The 19310-nt window shown below is 42.5% G+C and overlaps 1 protein-coding gene across 1 annotated transcript in view; it reads left to right on the top strand.

The window, feature by feature from the left end:
* Positions 1 to 19310, top strand: part of LOC138265937 (CD5 antigen-like) — a 643904-nt gene that overhangs the window by 22255 nt on the left and 602339 nt on the right. The window lies entirely within an intron of this gene.

The raw sequence follows: 19310 nt of genomic DNA on the forward strand, positions 1-19310 counted from the left end.
AGAAACCTTTGTTCTTAATGATCAGTCCAACACGGGGAAATCTTCTCAACATACACAAATAGTCAAGTCCCAATGAAAATACATTTAGGGTGAATCAGACTGTCGTCTTAAAGCAACTCTATTGTTTGTTATTGCATCCACCTGCATTTGTAGTAGTCGGTTCCTGATGGAACTGTAATTAGATCTCATTTGTGGGTTACTGAGAATATTTAGGCTTAGTGTCGCGGCTATAAGCTTCCTGGCATGGCTAGCGGCTTCCATGCATGAAAAGTCAGCAGGGTAGGTCAGCAGACTTTCACCACATTTTCAGTCTTGTTCTTACCCTTGAAAAAAGCAGTAGCACTGGACTCTAGATTATGAAAACATCACTGAAGAGTCTGGGTCTAAACAGATCTTGGTTGAAAAGGCTGGAGGTGAACACCATCTTATATGCTTACCTCCTTGCAGTTGGGCAGCAGCCCATTACCAGGAGGGTTCAGAACACACTTTGAAGTAAAAAAAAACACTCAAGCAGTTTTGGCAGAACATACCAAATGAAAGGAGCATAATTGAACTGCAGCACCCTTCTAGATATCCCACAGACAAGTCCTGGAGACAAAGGATCTGGAAAGGGACAATTAGGAGATGGGTTGGGCTTATTGTTTTATGGGTAGCAACCGTACCCCATATTGGAAAAATGATTAATTAAAATACAAAAATATTTGCCTTATTCTAAAGCACGTATGCATCACCATGATCTCTAACTATTCTCCATCTACATATGTTACAATTCGTGAACATTTATGCCTGAAATTGGGCTATTAATTTTGGATACTCAATAGTCCCACTTTGGTTACTTTAAAACTCAGTTCTGAGAGAATTCCTGCTCAGCCCCTGGCTCCTATGTTGTTTAGTTTGTGCTAAGCTGTACAGTACCAGTTAAGCTTGTGCTAAGTTCAAGCAGTACCCTCAATTGCAAAGTAAAGGACGCAACACAAGAACATTCCCAAACCAATTTTAAAAATAGGGAAAACTAAAATGAACAAAAAGACACCAAGATCATCAAAATATGATAAAGGGAGCCAGAGAAAGGGATTTTTAAATTTGCTCTGAACCAGGTCTAAGCTGACTGCAATGGAGCAGAGGTTTGCTACACAAAGCAGGGCGGCAAGGGCAAGGTTTTACCTTAGGACGTACTCTCCAACTGCTAGAAAAGCTTAGTCTGATCACCCCTAGCTCCTCAAGGCATCTGTACATGAGTTTGTTTCAGCAACCAGGTCTTGTGCATGGTCTAGTCCTCTTTAGTCAGCTGGGCCCTCTTGGAGTCAGGAGACCTTCTGGTTTTTGTGCCCCTTAATCGGGTAAACAGGAGATTAACTACTAACCCTTGTTGAGCAGTTCCAGTCCCTGGGTGCCAGACGTATTCAGTTGGTCCTTGGGTCCTTTTGTGCTCTCTTCGTCCAGCTGGAGGCAGAAGTGAAAATTCAGGATTCATTTTCTAGCAGTATCTCCTTCTTCTGATGGAGTCTTCCCAGGTTAAATAATATTCTGAGAGAAGGTGGTGGTGGTGGAAGAGCCAGATTTAGCCTATGCTTTAGCCTGCGACTTGGGGAATCCTACCATCCAATCCTTGCAATTTTCCTACATCTCCCTACCTCTTTTTGGAGCTCTTCATTATTGCCTTACAGTAAAATTATCCTGATGGACCCATTTCAAGATGACAGGACTCAGCTGCCAGCAGACAGGGCTGTCTTCAGCCTCTGGGCCACTCCTTTCCAAAGGTAGCTTTCTCTCATACTGTTGCAGGAGCCTAACTGTCCAGGAGGGTCTTGTGGATGAAAAGAAGAGCCCCTCCCTGGCATCTCCAAGTCCAGCAGTTCTTAACCTTTTGACTTTTGTTTATATCCACTGAATCATTACAAGAACCCAGGGACACCCCCCTCACATAGAGTAATTGATGGAAGTTGATGACTCTGACCTAAGTAAGCAATGTCTAAAATTTGAACCTCAAAACAGTTTGCAAACATATAGAAATGCATATAGATCAAACAAATGATGAACTATGTTAAATATTCCATAAACAAATACATCAAAATAGAAATTTGAATTTGAATCTGAATGTTGGAACTTTTGTGAATTCCGTTTTTAATTTTGGAAGAGAAAGTGATATGCTAGACTCTAGCATATCACTTTGTCTTTTTTGCTTCTAACTTATTTACTTTTTGTTGGTGGTTCACTTGAGGTCATTTCTTTTTTTGCTGTAGTTCTGCTGCTCCCGCGAGTCAAGATAAGGATGCCAACTTTATTTTTAGCCTCCAATTTCTAAATCTTTCACGTTTACTGAGCATTTTAAAATGTTTACTTTTACAATGTGTTCATTATATATTTACTTTATTAATGTGCTAATGTTGTTTAATTTTATAAATAGTTGTCGAAACCTAGAGCAAGCATTGTGGACCCCCAGGGCCAGCAGACAAGAGGTTAAGAACAGCTGCCTTAGACAGTAGATTTACATCCCTGTCTGGGAAATGTGTGTACATTTTTGATCCAAACAACCCGACATTGTTCAAGTTCCAAATTCATCATGACCAAGGAAAGTAATGCCCCATAGAGTAATCAAAGAACTCCTATGTGACCAAGGCTGATATCTGTATGACAGCTAGTTTCCTTAAGGCTCCTGTACAGGGGTAGAATCCCCGTATGTTCCCGGCATGAGGCACACCCAGAGAAAGTGGACTGCCCTACAGAGCAAAGCTGTGAGTGGCCTGTGTTGTGAAGGGATCTCCCTCTGTCTCTACACAATTTCTGTGGTGAACAAAATGAACCACAAGTAACAATGTGTCAGCCAGGAACTGTTGTGGTTCCGCAAGCTGGTGCTGCCCCTGCCACTGTCTCAGAATAGGAACTGCATTGCTGCTGAAGTTGAGCATGATTAACCAGGTACCTTGTAACTGTCAATAACACATAACAGATGAAAGTTTGGCACATGAACCACAACTTCCTGGCATGTATATTCAACTGCACTCAGGTGGGAGGGCCCCACCGTGAAATTGGTTTTGTTGTTTTGCTGCACAAGACCTGCTGTGCTGATTTTGCCCAGTTCCAAAGAGAAGCTTCTGCTGTGAAGGGTGGGAATGCATGCTGCACTCACCACCTTGCATTATTTGCAACACTAGTGAGCAGGTAAAAGTGGGGCTTGGTCTGCAAACTGAACGAGCGACTAAATGCATGCAGATGAGTCTTTCACCAGGACTTTCAGACTTTTTGCCTGAGTTTGTCTGTGGTGAGAACCATTGAACAGAAATGTGCATCTAATCATTTGTTGTCAAATTAAAGTAATCTGAATCAGAGCATAGTTCAGGCACTTATCCACAATATCCTGGGAACTGTACCATTAGAACTGCCAGAGCAAGGAGAGAGTATCTAAATTTGGGGTGTTAACACTTACTCCAGATTGCAAGCAAGAATAGAACCCATTGATTGCAATTTCAATTGGCATAGGTAGTACTTAGTTCTGTGGCATGATTAAAGTACTTTCTTTTTACATAAAAGGTAAGTGCCAGGTTGGATCTTATGTTATTGCATCTGTTGGTTGACGTCTGAGCTCCTGTCCCCCACACTACCTCCCTGACTAAGAGTGTAGCAAAGAAATGGTTCTACTTGGCCCAGTTTGCAGACTTAGTATGACACACCAGAAGCAAGCACCATCAACCACTATGTTTAAAGGCCCAGTAGCCTCTGTCTGCCCTGTGGTTCCTTAGATGGGGTCTGACACATCTGTCTTCTTGAAAAAGCTTGTGAGATACCTCAGACTGGTGTAAAAGAGTGGCTGGAAACCTACCGGGCCAGAGCCAGTGTTCACCCAATAGTTTGCGGCCCCCTGGCCACTCTACCTCTGGCACATTCTTCTCTCACCACATGGTTCTCCTCCTCATGACTGGGCCGTCAGCTGGTAGGCAGGTCAGTGCAAAATGCCACACAGCAGAGCAATCAGGGCCACACACACTATAGAAATGGGCCCCCTCTCCTTCAGCACTTACTGCAACATCAGCTGTGGTCACCGCCACTCAAGAAGCTGGCCTCCCCCACTTAATCAAGGGATTTAGCTGTTGAGGTTTGCTGCAGAGAATCTCGTGGGGCACAGGTGGTTATCTCCTCTTGTCAACCCCTTGCCTTCAGGGGCTATCTCGTACACCCCTGCAACAGCCAGCTTCAATCTTGCAAAGTGTGCCGCAGACCCCGTATCACCCACGTCCGTGGCCAGCAATGATGCAAGCCATGCAGTCCCGAGGAACCACTTGTACTGTAAATGGGCACTCAAGCCACAGATGCTTCGGGCGATAGGTCAAATTATGCTGCTACTTTGCCCGGCTGAGAACTGTCCATGGAAAACCCAAAGAAGCATGGATGGAGATGGTTGTCGGAGGATCATGAGTCTCCCAACGGAGCAGTCCTAAAGCCCGTCCACCATCTTGTGGAGGCGGGCCACTCCCCCTTCCAGTACTTCCAGTTATTTGTTTATTTAGTACCACCATTGCCATTTTGGACAGAAAAGTTATGCAAGAGAAGAAATTTCTACATAGTAAACTAATACAAAAATATGAAAACAATGTATGAATTGTAGAGTTTATGTGGAAGGAAGGACAGTGAGGTTATTCCAAGCATTTCTTACTTAAACATAAAATATGTATACATGTATATGAATTGTGTTATTAGAGTTGGTTGAGCAATGAGATCTGGCAGGCATGCCAATAAAGTTGTGTTAGTGGGATTCTTCATTTCGGTGGTGTTTGAATGTTGATTTGATTTTAAAATGACTAACAAGTCAATAGCCCTCAGTTCAAAGTGAGGGTGTTCTACTAAAGTGAGCCAAGGAAACAGAATGAGCAAAAGTGGGATGAAGGTCCAATTAGCAAAAGTTGGATTGGTAGGAGGGACTGTGTGTGAGGTTCTCTGAGTAGATAAGTTTTGTTTGGTGTGCGCTGGACGAGGGTATTAGCAAGGTATAGGGCTATGCCACTTGACTGGTTTGATGACTAAGGTATAGAGATTCAATTGAACCAACACTGGCAGACAGCCAGTAAGCTTAAGTGGAGTATGGAGAGGTTAACTTGAGCCATAGAAGGTTGAACAACACTCAGTTTCCCAAGTGAATAGCTTTGTTGAGGGGGAATATAAAGCTTTGGGGAGGCCAAATTGCACATTGCAACTGTAATCCACCTTGCTTGCTAACTTATGAGTGTGCTTGAGATTTGTTTTTGCATTGTTGGATGGACGAGTATATTAAATTGGGTTACTGGTTGATGGGGGTGAAACCGTACTTAAGCAGGAACCACAATCCTTGTCAGGGTGAAATTTAGCTGTGCGCAACCCTTGGGCAGCTGGGCACAGAGCAGTCAGGTTTAACTCTGAGGGTATGTAGAAAGTATTTGTGCAACACTTCAAACAGTAACACAATGAAAACACCACAAAGCATCCCACCCCATTTAGAAGAATAGAGTCAAAGAAAATAAATAAACAAGACCAAAATGACAAAACTCAAATCAATAGATCCGGAGATATGTAAGTTTCAAGATTTCAGTGGAAAAAGCACCAAAAAGCACAAAGCGCCAACAGTGGATAGCTGGTTTTACCAAACCAGGACAAAGTCACAAATTCAGGCCGACCGACATGGAGTGAGGGTGGGCTACGGAGGCCCAGTTAGGCCAGCTGAACTGTGTACCTTAGGCCCTGGATGTGGAGCATTGTGAGATTCCATGCCGATGATGTGTTGCGCAAACGAGGCGATGTGTCGGTTTTGAGGTGCTGCAGAGCCGAGATGTGAAGTTCTGAATCATTGGTGAAGATCCCATCAAATGAAGGCTTGTGAAGCAAAGTCTGGTGTCAAGAATGTGTCATGCAGTAAAGGCAATGCATTGGTGCTGAGGTGCTTTGAGGCTGCAATCTGAGAATCTCTGTTGTCATCGAGGCTGCTGTTGAAGAGAGATGTGAGGTCCTGTGTTGGGAAAAGCTTACACAGGCAGAGGTTATGACGCAGACTGTAAGGTTGATGCGGAGTCCTTTGCGTCAGGAGAACCCTTGCAGGAGAGGCGATGTATTGGTTCTGCTCGGGATCGCACAGCGAGGCAGAGGAGATACTTTGGTTCTGCTGGGTCCACAGATGGACTGGCAGAGGTCTTTTACACCCACTTCCAAAGGTCCAAGAGTGGGGTAGCACCACCTAGAAGGATATGACTCACAGTTGGCAGAGTTCAGGTGCTGGGCTCAAAGTTGTTGGAGCCTTCTTTCTCTGAGCCTCTATTCAGGAGGCCAACCAACTGCCCTTGGCATCACTTTGGGGTCCTGGGTTCAACAGATGCGGGTACAGCCCTTTTCACCCAGGCAAGAGAGCAGCAGGTCAGCACAGCAGGGCAACAGTTCCTTCAGGTAGCAATGCAGCAGAGTGGCAGTCCTTTCAGCCGCACAACAGTCCTTCTTCTTGACATTGTATCCACAGGTCCAAAAGTGTACTGAAGAGTTTATGTATGAGGTCCAATATGTATGCCTAGTTCTGCCTTTGAAGTGGGAGGAGCTTCTAGAGGTTTCCCTTTGAAGTCCATCCTGCCTTCCCTGTCCTGGATCCAGACTAACTACAGGGAGTATGCAGCCTTTATGTGGAGGCAGGACATAGCCAATACAGGTGTAAGTAGGGCTTGTGCCCAGCCCCTCCTCCCATCCTGCAAGTGATAACTCATCCAGGCATAACTAAGCTCTCTATTGCGTGTGCCTATCTTAGATGACTACACAAAGCTCAGCTGTCATCGACACCCAGTCATATGACACTGGGACAGGCTATTCGTACTAATTGACTAAGGCAGAAACATATTTTTCAGAATTGTAATTGAAATTTTGACTTTACCATAAGTTAGAATTTTAAATTATGATTCCAGAGATGCCAAACATGAACTGGCTCCCATTTTAGAAATTCCAGATGATTAAATGTAATTAGGTACCTCCAAAGCCATTGTATGGAAGAGGTAGGCCTTGCAGTAATGTACACTGCACCTTGCCCTCTGTGCTGTCCAGGGCATACCCTAGGGGTAACTTAGATGTATTAAAAAAGTTTGGGCCAGACAAGAGGTTTATTTTACCAGGTTGAAATGGCCATTTAAAACTGCACCCACAGGTTGCAATGGCAGGCCTGAGACATGTTTGAAAGGACTACACAAGTAGGTGGCACAATAAGTGCTGCAGGCCCACTAGTAGCATTTAATTTACAGGCCCTGAGTACATGCAGTACCAATTTTACCAGGGACTTGTAAGGAAATTAAATATGCCAATCTGGTATAATCCAATATTGTCATGTTTTAGAGTGAGCATTTCCACTTTAGCCCTGGTTAGCAGTGGTAAACTGTGCCGAGTCTTAAGGCCAACAAAAACAAGATTAACAAAAGATGGAGAAGGAAAACAAAAAGTGAGGGGGAAGTCCTCCCTATGGCTGACCGGGCTAACAACGAGGAAGCTGATTGATTTTGATGGTAATTAGTTGTTATGCAGCAGCAGAGGTTGTTGTATACAAAAGCACATTTAGTTTAATCTGTAATTCAAAAAATCATAAGGCTTCTCACTGTAATGGAGAAAGAGTGATGATGAGTTCAGAGGGCAAGATGCTGGGAAGAAGAGGATTACTCTGTTAGATGAGACAGTCATAAGAGAATGCATTGCTCTGCAGATTAGATGACTCTATGACAGTTTAAGTTATGGCAAGGAGTGAGAGAGAAAAAGAAACAAAGCTTTGGTTAGCCATAGCTTTCAGTAATAGAAGTAACAGCAACCCATCAAAACACACATGGTATAGGGTTCAAAGGGAGGCAATGATCTTACCTAATTCAAAGCATTCAGGGATGCCCACAGCGAGGGAGAATGATAAAGATAGATCAGAACACCTGTGGCCCATTAATGAGTGATAACAGAGGCATGAGTTCAACAATTCAAGAACAGTTCTCGCAATGCAAAGGTGTGTTGAACGTGGAGGATAGGAACTGAATGAAAGGCTATCATGGTGATTTGCTGAAATGGAAGACAAGAATTAGGGTTTTTGGTGGAGTTGAAAATGAAATGGTTATTGTAGGGTGTTGTGAGGCTAAGTAGCTGATGAGCATGTTGCAGGCAAGTCAGCCCGGGACCTTTGAGAAAAATAGGAAAGAGGTGGTTAATTTTAATTAAGGCATTCTTGGAGCACAGGAATTTGTTATTTCATAGAATTGGTATCAGGGAATTGATTAAAGGGATATCCATGACTGAATGCCGAGTTTAAGGGTTTTGTAAATGTCATGGTGATGAGAACAAAGGATTTAAGAAAATGGATTAAGGAACAACTGGGAATGTCTAATACTGTTGGATTCCAAAATGAGTTAAATTTATTTTTCATGTAAATGAGTGTGAGATGTGTAGAGTTTGGTGAGTGTGTGGTTGGAGGAGAGCTGTAAGATGATTGTTCTGTGTTAGTGTTGGGGTCTTCTTTAGAACTGACACCATCAGAAGTAGTTTCCCAGAACGCATGCCTATGTTTTTATTTTATCTTTAAATGGAGGCCTCAGGCGTGCTACTAGCAGAGGTAGAACTATAAGTAGCAATGTGGTATGGATCTGTTTGACTGGTATCACCATCCCTTGACTGCTTTTTTCTCTTTCTAATTTCATCCTTAGGATAAAATGAGCTGGCAAACCCTTGATACCTATCCACTGACTTTCGTTCCACACATCTTCTACCCCTCATTTCCTTTGCCTTATTGACACAATGGCTCTCACTCGTGGTGTAATGCTTCTCCTGTAGTAATGCTTAAAATTACCACTAATATGCTTTGAAGCCTCAGCCAGAAAGACTTGTGTAAACTATCTAGCCTGCATCCATACCATTTCTGATCCAGTCATCCACTCAATCACCAGTTTTTCCATCCAAGCACTCGTTCATCCATCCAACTGTTGACTCATTCTTGCATCTGCTCACTCCATCATCTACACAACCTCACAGATAAAATTACTAATAAATTTGAGAATGCTTTTTGTGGATCGCATTCATAGGTTCATCTTTGTTTATAGACTGCTGGTCAGGGCAAACTATTATACATGTATAGTAAAATACATTTAATGCTTGTGCCAAACACCGATGTTCTATTTGGTCACTTATTACATAAACACATTCTCTACAACCTAGTATCCACCTATCAGCTTTCCTTCTAATACTATTTTACCTGATTCACAATTTTGAGATCTTTAGATTTCAGTGTGCTCTCTTCAAAGTGTTAGAAATGTGGTCTCTAATTGACAGTGATTTGCACCATGTCCAAGTAGGGACCCCCACTCTAGTCAGGGTAAGGGAGCCACACAGCTAAGATAAACCCTGCTCACCCACTTGGTAGCTTGGCTCAAGCAGTCAGGCGTATATCAGAGGCAATGTGTAAAGTATTTGTACATACACACAGTAACACAGTGAAAACACCACAAAAGGACTCCACACCAGTTTTAAAAAATAGCCAATGTTTATCTAAATCAAACAAGACCAAAATGAGCAGGGAAGGTGAGACATTGGTTTCTTACAGTTGCAGGGGAGGTAATCTGGCATTGATGGCGAGGCATGGTAGATGAATCCAGCAGGTCAAGATGCAAGGCATCAATTTCATGGTGTTGTGATCACACCACGGGGCCACAGGTGCTGCTGCAGAGTCGGAGTTAGGTGCTACGGGTGTCAGTGATACAGCACTCAGGAAACGCTATGGCGGGGCTTTGGAGGCACCGTGGTGGTGTTGGGCCTGCCATGTCAGTCGCTGTCATTGCACTCAGCGGAGATCGCGGCTCCGGTGCAGGCAGCGGCCTTGAGTCGGACAGTGGCACCAGTTCTGAAGTTGCTCTGGTGTTGATGAACTTGGTTGTACCTAAAACACACTCCCTAGGGCCCAGGAACTGGATTTGGTACCACCTGGCAAGTCAGGACTCTCAACAAGATAGCCCAGGTGCTGGCAGATGAAGTCTTTGATGGCCCGGAGACTTCTTAACAAGAGACAAGCTCAGTCCAAACCCTTGGAGAATCTTTGGAAGCAGGATGTAGAAAACAAAACCCAGTCCTTTCGCTCCCAGAGCAGAAGCAGCAAGCAGCAGGCTAGCACAGCAAAGCAAGGCAGAGTGGCAGCCCTCCTACAGCATCCAACTCTTCTTCCTGGCAGAATATCCTCAGTCCAGTAGGATTCTAACTTTGTGGAGTTAGAGGTCTGGTACTTATACCCATTTCTGCTTCGGAAGGTGGCAAACTTCAGAGAAAGTCTTTGTAGTGCACAAGACCCTGCCTTTCCTGCCCTGACCCCAGACATACTCCAGGGAGTTGGAGACGGCTTTGTGTATGGACAGGCACAGGCCTTCTCAGGTGCAAGTGTCGACTCCTCCCACCACTCTAGCTCAGGAAGACCCTTCGGGCCAGACAGGGCACAACTCTGGGCCCTTTGTGTGACTGTCTAGAGTAAATTCACAAACAGCCCAACTGTCATCCTGACCCAGACAGATTCCACAGCCAGGTAGAAGCACAAAATGGTTAAGCAAGACGATTCCCACTTTCTAAAAGTGTCATTTTCAAACTTAGAAGTTAAAAACATACTTCACCAAAAGATGTATTTTTGAATTGTGAGTTCAGAGATCCCATATTCCATATCTCTTTCTCCTCCCGATGGGAAATTACACATAAAACATATTTCAAGGCAATCCCTGTGTTTTCCTATGGGAGAGTTAGGCCTTGCAATAGTGAAAACCGAATTTAGCAGTATTTGACTATCAGGACATGTAAAGCACACCTGTACATATCCTACCTTTTAAATACACTGCACCCTACCCATGGGACTGCTGTGGCTCTCCTTAAGTGTAACTTACATGTACTAAAATGTAAGGTTTGGGCTTGGCAAGGGGGCACGCATGCCAGGTCGAAATGGCTGTTTAAAACGCTCTACACAGACACTGCAGTGGCAGATCTGAGACATGTTTACAGGGCTACTCATGTGGGTGGCACAATCAGTGCTGCAGGCCTACTACCAGCATTTGATTTACAGGCCTGGGGCACACATGGTGCTCTATACTACGAACTTACTAGCAAATCAAATATGCCAATCATTGATTAACCAATCATCAATACCATTTCGACAGAGAGCCTTTGCACTTTAGTACTGGTCAGCAGTGGTAAGGTGCCCAGAGTCCTAAAGCCAGGAAAAACTAAATTTGGCACAGGATCAAAAACAAGAGGTCAGAAGCAAAACATTTAGGGACAACCCTGCCAAAAGGGCTATTTCCAATGCAAATAATCAAGTCATTCACTGACTTGGCATTCACAAGTCCATTACAAATTGAAGGCCGAGGAGAAGCACTATCCGTTGCCATCCCTAATCCCTCCCATTTGCTTGAGCTTTACAAAGGTAACATTGGAAATGACTATTATATATATGAAAAAAAGCAAACAATGTATGACCTTGAGAGAGCGTAGTTTATATAACCTATATTAAAACGAAATATCTATATATTAAGGTGTGATGATACTGCATAGAAAACTATAATAATAGTGATTTTGCTTAAACGCGTGCTGGAATTGTGACCACGATGAGTGGCCACCAATGTAAACGCAACTAATAATGATGAATAAAATGTTTATGTTATGTTCAATTAAGCTTATATTAACGTTCGTATTGTTGAAACTGTATTGAAATTCTTCATAGGCCTTAAGTTAGCGTGAGCTGCAGTTTAGCTGCTCAGCTCTCATATTAAATGCATTTTTCATTTTTCAGTGTGCTGACTCACAAGGGGCCATGACCCTGCAAATGTTCTTTTTCTTCAACTTGGAAGATGAATGTAACCGTATTAAATCTGTTCCCAGGCACATCTTCGGAGCTCTGAAATGAATGTTATAAAATATTGAAACAAGTGTAGATTAATGTTATGTAAAAGGTCATTCTAACCGGAACGGCAGAAGGACGGCTGACCAAAAGATGTACAAAGAATTACAAAGGAATGAGGTAACACTGTATGTGCCACCTCTGAAGACGTCAAAAATGAAGACCAATCAACGATGTGTAAAATTGTATGGGGTGACAATTGGGATTACTTAATGTATTCTCTGATAGGTTAAAGATAGTGGGGTTGAATGCTTTTGATTTGATCCAGAAACTCTGTCACTCTGTTTGGTGACTTGAGACTTTATTAAACCATCCTCATCCTTAGTTTGCCCATTTACACTTTTCCTCCTTATGAGGGAAGTGTCCCGTTTGCCCTTTAGTTGAGTCCTGACTGATGGCGATTTGACTGATGTCCTGAAGACGAAGACTGAACCTGTGGGCTGACCTAATCCTCGGAGGGTAATTATGACAATGCATTTGTAATTTGTCTGTTTGCTTTTCCTTTCTAGGTAGCAACTGCTTGCTTTTGACAGAGACCTTAGCTAGATGTTTTCCAAATTGGTGTTCTAAATTGTTTTGCATGAAGCCCAACATGCAAATGATAATCAGTGGTTAGGACAGGTGTTCACCTAACTGACGCAAATAGACAAACGACCAACACTATGCTTTGTTGAACTGTCGCGATATTGACATTCTGTTATACTTGATCTATGTTCACGCCATGTTATGTTCTAATGTTTGTGATTCTTGCCTTAATGAAATCTTATCAAAGTTGCCATATCGTAACTATGCTTTTATGTTTCTTGGTGTTGAGATTAACGCATTTGCTATTAGATTGTAATTAATAGGGAATACAACTCATAAAATTCTACTTAACAAGGTGTGGTTATTCATGGCTGAAAAGGTCATGGTAGCATCTTGAATTGATTAATGATTTTGACTAAGGTGAAATGTATTGTTATGATAAATATTGATGAGGTCATTGATGTTTTGATTGATATATTGATTAGCTATCTGTCCTAGGTGTCTCTCAAATGGGTCAAAAGATTAATTGGCCTAAAACGAGTCCTAATGTGTAATAAATTAACATAGAAGGACGCGTTAACAACCTCTTTTCACATTCTCATGAATTCAAACATCAGCATTTTATGTTGCCTTCAGCGGTGTCTAAGTTGTGAAATCCTAGTTAACAAGAATTTTTTATTACAATTTTATTCTAGAAAAAGTATGTAGTGTCTTGGCCAAGTAAAGGAAACAGCGCTGGGCCATAATTAACCATCCCGTGTTTACCAACACGAAGCATTTTTCTACTGTGCATTGCACTACAGGGATTTTCTGGAATGCAGACACTTTCTTATTCAATGTGAATTTATATTTCAGCTGGCTCTAGTGATCTATATGGACATGATTTAGACTGCATCTCTGATATTTACCTTCGTTTAGTTCTATTCTGCGTTGAAATAGCCAGTAGTTTTGTTTTTATATATTGTTTGACACAGAATCCACACATGCATAGGGGTTGGTGAAGGTTTTTACTGTGGCCGTTTCAGTCATAGTCATGAATTTTCACTCACTAAAGAGGGTTATAATTTTCCAGTGCACACAACTACCCCCAAAGAATAGCTAATGCTCCCCAGGCTCTGGGCACTGAATTTTCTGGAACTGGATGTCCCACGTGCGGGACAGATAGTCAGGCAGACAGGTAAAAAGACACCTGGATGGATACTTATGTTGGGTAGATGCAGGTTCCTTGTTTTTACTGCAGAGGCAATCACAATACAGTGAGAGAAAGTAATGAGTGTTAACACCTATTCAGTCACGGGCCTCTCTTGAAGAAATCACTTGTGCTGGTTGATGGAAGATTGCATTCTCCAGGCCTATCCGTTCATTTCTGTCTTTTGAATTATTTACCTGTAAGTGACAATTCCGAAAGTTTTCCTTGCCTTTCCCATCCTTAGCTTTGTGAGGATAATCACACTTATGAGCCACTACTGTTTACCACCTGGACTCGCCTGTAGCTAACATATGTCGGGTTTGGGTTGCCAGTTCACTTCATATGCAATGAATGACTTGAGTGCAGACCTAGGCTGTTTTTGCAAATCATAAAAAATTCACGAAAAAGCATAAGAAGTGGAAGGGGTGCAGCAAGTGGAATTGCCTGGGACGTAGTGTGCTGGCCCAGTTGGCTTAAATGATGCAAGCCAACACGACAGTCTAATCGTGCATTTTTCAATAGAAACAAGATATCTATCCTGCATGGAGAGATTTGACAATTTACAAATGAAACAAAGGTTGACAACTTTACTTTTTTTTTCATGTGTTTCCTTATTGGCTTGATATTTTTAAGCAATCGAATTTGCTGAGACTGCCGGTGAACTGGTAGTGAAATTGAAACACACAATTTTACAGCCTTCTGTGGTTTATTTTAGACATGTTTGTCTCAGAGCAAGACCAATAAAAATAGCAGCTGCAACATGAGGATGGCGCACAGGCAACACTCTGTTCCTAAGGGAGGACGTTTGCACATCTCTCTGGCTTCACCTATTACAAAGCAGCAAATTCTGCTTGATTGATCCCTTTACACATTTTATAGTTTTAACTCCAAAATAGTTTTAACAGGAATGGAATCCGCATTTATGAGGCCAAACCTAAAAAAGTATATCACCTTCAAAACGGATTATGGTTCAACCTCTTTTTCTGTAGAAAATACCTTTACTCACAGTGTAGAAGGGCACGTTTGATAATAATAATAGTGCAACCCTTACCCTCTATTATTCCTAGATATTCGGTTACTGTGGAGATTCTGCACGCGCATCCCCAAAGCAAAAGGAGCGTTAGCGTGGCCACTGGTATAAACCCCTCCCTAAAGGCATAAACAGCATTGGCTTCCATGACTACGGCACTAGACGATGACATCAGTGAAAAGAGAACTAGATGGTTTAAACTAAGGGATGCTCGTTTCTGTAAAGCTCTCGTTGCAGTCTTTTTTCTGAGTGGAATTCATACCCACGTGCTGAACTCTTTGTTTCAAACAGACAACTAGGCCAATTATTTTACCAAAAAGTGCTAATGGGTTGGACAATAATTAAGCATGTCATTTGAGCATCTAGCAACAATTCAGTTTGTGGTGTGCACTTTATATACACTCATTATCATTAATGGCAATTCTGAGACCAGTTTAGTAATCAGCTCTCTGAAAATGCAGTAAACAGTGATGAATAGAAAACGATTTTTTTTATAGCAATGTTGATGATAATGGCCTCCTACAATTGAGGTATTTTGTGTTTGAATATGGCTAGAAAGTTGTTTAAAAAAAGAATTAGGGAGATGATCATTTGGTGTTTATGGAGAATGAGATAGTTCAAAACAGATCTCCTCGTTTGAAGTGCTTGTTCAAAGCATAGACACTGGTGCGTTGGTCTCTCATCTCTCTTGGTGATTCTAAGATAAGTGTGACATTGTGCAGAGGCCACACGGAAAGCGATGGCTGTTCTAACTGCATAAAGAAGGTATTTCACAGAAACTAGATCCAGAAGAGCACAATGCTGAAAAATACATAGAAACCACACCTTACGTATTGTATTTGGAATTGGGAGTTTTTGTAGGTTTTACAATTGCACATGGGTCAGTTGTGATTGCCAGATCACTGGTCAGCAATAATACGGAATGAAAATGAGAAACGATTAACCCACCAGCCAAAATGTAGAAACTTGTAACTATTCATTGTTCAGATCTGGTGACCATATTTGAATGTGGTGACATGCCTGATATGTGGCTCAACTAAGATTGCTACCACTATGAGGGGCAAACATTCCTCCCAACAGAAACCACACCTACACCATTTGCCAAAATATGCACTCTGAAAAGCAGTAAGAGAATGGTATGTCAGTGGAATGCTATGGCAACTACAATCCTAAAGTAAGCTACATCAGGTGGATGGCATGGCCCACTGCACTGTCTGTCTACCTAGACAAGCTCAGATAGCACTTTTGCCTCAACACCCCTTTTGAGGCCCAAGATCCACATTCTAGAGTATCATTCACAGCCACGTTTCCTAGTATAATAAAAAGATTAGAAACCTGCTTAAAATCTAATGTCTTCAACACCAAAGTATTGATCCTATGCTCTCTACACTTGCAAAGGAAAGTAGACGTATACTACCCCCAACAGCATCATTATAAGAATCTGTCCTTCTCAGAGCCAAGTTCAAGACGTAGGTACCATCCTGGGTGCTTACCTCAGTCTAAGGTCACAAATGGGGGACGTGGTTAAATTCTCACTCCACCAATTAAAATTGCTAAAAAAAACTACCACTCTGTTCTAAATGTCACCCCACATTAGCTCCTCAATTTTGCCTTGGCCAATGCATCTTGCAAAGGTGTGCAGATTTACCCAATCAACAGGCTTCAAATAGAACAATAAGCCTCATGTATGATCCCAGAAAGCCGGAATCACTTGTAAAATTCTTTGCTTCTCCTTTATATGCATAGAAGTCTCCATTTCAACGTATTTGGGGAACAATGTCGAGATAAATATCTACCGGAAACAGTGGCATAACAACATTTGACGGGGCCCCCTCTAAAGTAAATAGAAGGACTCCTTTCCCCCACCCAGTCAGGAACTCTCAGGACAGAGGTCTGTCGCCCGTGCACAGTGTACTGTGCTGAGGGTGCCCCCTGGAGCCTGGGGCCCCCCACACCAATGGGGCTGCAGGGGATATTTTTATTCCAGTGACTGGACACTTATATAAAGCTTTAGCCTCTTCGTTGTCCACAAAAGAAACTTCAAGAGTTGAGGATAAAGTTGAACTTCACCTATGGAATAACCTCCCACACACATTCATAATTTCCGAATTCTCCTAGTCTTCAGTACATCACTGAAAAACTACTTATCCTACACTTTTATTACACTGTTCTACTCCAAAGTACACTGTTGCCAGTGCCAAGAAGCAATTAAGTCGTGGTGTGTGCATTCGAAACATACAAAATAAATAAATAAAATGATAGATGAGAACAGTCCAGGTTAAGTGATCTATTTTTCTGTATGTTAACAGAAAAGTTGAACCTAGACAATGTATTGCGAAGGCATCAGTGTTGCAGAACTAAACATAATAAGGAAAGATAAGTATTTGTTTTGGATCATAACATCCACACCCTTTCAGCTGATTGAAATGCAGGGAATTGTAGCTTTCATTGCATACCTTCATTAGTTAGTGTTTATGATACACAGTCCTAACTTCACTCAAAGACACAGTTCCAATTATTTGGTGTGTGTTGGAAAAGGGGTTCAATAAAATGCTATAAAATATGGCTGCACTTAAAACCCCAGTTATTGCTGTTCATTGAACATGGTCATACCCAGCAGGCACAGTCCAGTGGGTGAGGCTATTGTTCAGTATCACTAACCACCCTACCTGTGCTTAGACCCCCCTGATGATGGCTTTAGTCTGTGCTCATTTAAAAATGCACACTTTGTGGAATTTGGCCTTTGTACACGGGCACACCCATATGTCAACGCCTGCACCAAGAGCCATGCCCTGTCATCTCTGTGAGTAGAGCAATTTCACAGACCACAGACCGTGCCCATGCTTCATGCCAGAGAGCATGAAAGGTATAACAGTCAAATTGTGGCTACTTCCTCTGCATTCTGAAGGTTCTGGGCATTATACATACTCATTAACCACATATCTGGTCTCCTCCTAGTAGTGTGGCCTGTGGCCAGACTGTGTTAACTCCACAGGAACCCTAGTGCCACTTTTAGTTATGCTGTTCCCAACATACTTTGCTCTATCTTTATAACATTATTTCATGTTTTCCAAGAGTTCAATGAGTGTATTTTAAGAACCCTAAGTGTAAAAGGATTTCCAAAAATGTACCTAGTAGGTCAAGATTCTTGTCTCAGAATAATTGCATTTTACATCAGTCTAAGAGTGTTCTTGTACTGTTGGAATTGTGAGTGCGTATGTTGTCTCCACACTGTTCCAGCAATACAAAAGGATCTTCATTCTTATTGGGCAAGAGGAAAAGACCATTTGTGTCCTTTCTGCTATTAATTAGAGAATTTAGGGCCAGATGCAGGAAACAATTAGCGAGTCGCAAACGGCAAAAATTGCAGTTTGCGACTCGCTAATCGCATTTCCCTATGCAAAAATGCATATTGCGAGTCAGGACCGACTCGCAATATGCATTTCAGAATCGCAAATAGGAAGGGGTGTTCCCTTTCTATTTGCGATTCGGAATGGCATGCAATACCATTTGCGACCGCATATGTGGTCGCAAATGGTATCGCAGTTACCATCCACTTCAAGTGGATGGTAACCCACTCGCAAATTGGAAGGGGTCCCCATGGGACCCCTTCCCCTTTGCGAATGGACCCAAAACGATTTTTTCAGGGCAGGTAGTGGTCCAAGGGACCACTACCTGCCCTGAAAAAATACCGAAACTAAAGGTTTCGGTTTTATTTTTAAGTGCAGGGCTACACTTAAAAAAAAAAAACGGCTTTATTGATAAAGCAGTCACGAACATGGAGGTCTGCTGACGACAGCAGGCCTCCATGTTTGCGAGTGCCTAGACTCGCTATGGGGCCGCAATTTGCGACCCACCTCATTAATATTAATGAGGTGGGTCATTGCGACCCCATAGCGACTCGCAGACGGTGTCTGAGACACCGTTCTGCATACCAGTTTGCGAGTTGCAAATTGCGAGTCACAGGGACTCGCAACTTGAAACTCGCAAATTGGCATTTTCCTACATTTGGCCCTTAGTGTTGTGGTTCTCAAATCTTGCCCTAACAGCCTGCGGCCATAAGAGTGCTGGTTTAGCCCACACATCTACAAAGAAAACTAAGGTACCCCATAGAAGAAAAGGTAATACTAAAGTTATAAAAAAAAGTCAGTGTGATGTGAGGCTCGAGAATCCCCATTACCTTTAGCAAAGTTTGTGAAACAAGCAACACATACTGACTTCCTCTGTGCTTTTAATTAGGGATTTGTAGAGTAAATACGTTTTCAAATTTGGCAAAGAGATTCACAAGTCTTCAAAATAAAAGCCCGTGAAGGCTATAACAAACTGGGGTTTCTGAATTGATTCAGAGAATGGGACACACAAACAACCTATCTTTCTTGAGCCTCCCTGATGAGGTGGCAGCTGTGGAGGGCTTACAAAGTATATGGATGTTTCCCTTCCTACTCTTTGGTCTCCCTACGACTATGGATAGGGTTGAGTATCTTGCCCCTCACCCTTCTCCAAAACATCTATGGCCAGGAGCCTCTACGTCACCATGATGTGTTAGCTGCATGGACCTATGGACCCGTGTACTCGCCCATGAAGGTGCGCAGCCTCTCCAACGGGGACTGTGCAATCATCCTCAGATTATAAAAATTCAACATTTGATTCTTTTAACAGGCAGCAGAAATACAGCCATGTTC

Source organism: Pleurodeles waltl, chromosome 11 (genome assembly GCF_031143425.1).
Source record: "Pleurodeles waltl isolate 20211129_DDA chromosome 11, aPleWal1.hap1.20221129, whole genome shotgun sequence".
NCBI lineage: Eukaryota > Metazoa > Chordata > Amphibia > Caudata > Salamandridae > Pleurodeles > Pleurodeles waltl.